The sequence below is a fragment of the Ursus arctos genome, unplaced genomic scaffold (genome assembly GCF_023065955.2).
Source record: "Ursus arctos isolate Adak ecotype North America unplaced genomic scaffold, UrsArc2.0 scaffold_8, whole genome shotgun sequence".
Taxonomy (NCBI): domain Eukaryota; kingdom Metazoa; phylum Chordata; class Mammalia; order Carnivora; family Ursidae; genus Ursus; species Ursus arctos.
This window is the reverse complement of record NW_026623100.1, coordinates 28,094,925-28,097,007: the sequence shown is the minus strand read 5'-3', so window position 1 is coordinate 28,097,007 and position 2,083 is coordinate 28,094,925. Positions and strand designations below refer to the sequence as shown.

The 2,083-nt window shown below is 48.9% G+C and overlaps 1 pseudogene; it reads left to right on the top strand.

Annotated features, from left to right (window-relative positions):
* Positions 1–799: 799 nt before the first annotated feature.
* Positions 800–1,683, top strand: LOC125283162 (elongation factor 1-alpha-like; annotated as a pseudogene).
* Positions 1,684–2,083: the final 400 nt, after the last annotated feature.

The window sequence follows — 2,083 nt, the reverse complement described above, 5'->3', positions numbered from 1 at the left end:
TGCACACCCTGGCCATGGTTCCGTCCCACCTCCAGCAAAGCCATCTTCCTGTTGGTTGCTCTAGTTCCCCGATCACTGGAGAAAACAAGGCAAAAAATGTAGTTTCTTTTGGCCCAGATATGATTCCCCTGTTCCCTGGGCCATTCTACAATGGTGTCCATTTCAAGGACACCCTGCTGTGGCTCACTCTACCCTATATTGATTGTATGGCTTTGCATGAATTGTAAATCAGGAGGCATTAGATCTTTAGGGCATTTGCACATGGTTTTCACTGTGGAATGCACTCAGGGTGCAGGGCAAATGCCTGCTGACCCCATGTTTATTTTTTCAGCTGGTGATTGAAACTCTGGCCCAGTTATAATAGATGGGAATGCCAATGTCTTGTCCATTTTCAACTTTAGTGCAAATCTTGCATTGAATAGGAGTCATATTTCTACTCTCAGCATGTAAAATAAAAGTAACTGTCATGTATGTGTTTCCAAAGTAAATATCATTGTGTTTGCCCTCCCACCTCCACCCCATAGAACAGTTTTTTTTTTTAAAGACATGAACATGGAAAAATAATATTCCAGGGCTTCTCTGGGAATGTTATTAATATCTCCAAGAATGGGGGGCACCTGGGTGGCACAGTCGGTTAAGCATCTGACCCTTGGTTTAGGCTCAGGTCCTGATCTCAGGGTCGTGAGATCAAGCCCTGCATGGGGCTCCACACTGAGCACCGAGTCTGCTTAAAACTCTGTCCCCCACCCCCGCATGCTCTAGCTCTCAAATAAATAAATAAATTTTAAAAATATATATCTCCAAGAATGGGCAGACCCATGAGCATGTACTGCTGGCCGATACGCTGGGTGTGAAGCAGTTCCTTACAGTAGTGCTCGCTTTGAGGAGATCTGCAAGGAGGTGAAGGCCTAAATCAAGAAGATCAGTTACAACTCTGAGGTTGTCACCTTTGTGCCCATCTCAGGCTGGCATGGGGACAACATGATGGAACCCAGCACCAGGATGTCCTCGTGCAGAGGCTGGAAGATCACCAGGAAGGAAGTAAACATGGTGGCCATGAAACTGCTAGAAGCACTGGACTCCATCATGCCCCCTGCCTGCCCTATGGACAAGCCCCTGCAGCCACCTCCACAGAATGTATACAAGATGGAAGGCATCAGCAATGTGCCCGTGGACTGGGTGGAAACAGGCTTCCTCAAGCCAGGCATGGTGGTGACCTTTGCCCCCTACAACATGGCCACGGAGGTCAAGTCTGTAAAGATGCACCATGAGGTGGCTGAGGCCCTGCCAAGTGACAATGCGGGCTTCAAAGTGAAGACTGTGTCAGTGAAGGACATCAGGTGGGGCTATGTGGCAGGAGACAGCAAGAATGATCTGCCCTTAGATGTGGGGAACTTCATGTCCCAGGTGATCATTCTCAACCACCCTGGCAGCATTGCAGCTACTCACCCGTTCTGGACTGCCACCCGGCCCATATCGCCTGCAAGTTTGCAGACATCAGGGAGAAGACTGGCGCTCAGGCAAGAAGCCGGAAGACAATCCCAAAGCCCCGAAGTCTGGGGATTCAGCCATCATTCAGATAATTCCATGAAAGCTCATGTGTGTGGAAAGCTTTGGTCACTTTGGTTGCCCTTTGGTCGCTGTGTGTGACATGAGGCAGACGGTGGCTGTTGAGGTCCTCAAGGCTGTGAAGAAAACAGCAGCAACTGGTGGCAAAGTCACCATGTCTGCCATGAAAGCGGCCAGGAAGTGAGTGGTGACAGCAACTTCAGTCCTTTCCAGGCCGGGGGCTGCCTAGGAGGAGCCACAGCTGGAAAAGAAGGGCTCAAAGAGAAGCCTTGGACTTACTCTTCTCTTGCCTGAACTATCTTAAACATGTCCCCTGCGAATGCAGTTTTCTTTTTGCTGATGAGTTTGAGGCATGGGAATAAAGCACAGCAAGTCTTCCTTTGGGTGGCGAGGGTGGGGGGGCAGGCTTTTCTTTTGATTATAAGACTTTGTAAAAATTTTTTATTTACTTTAAGTAATCTCTGTACCCCACATAGGGCTCCAACTCCCAACCCTGAGATCAAGAGTCACATGC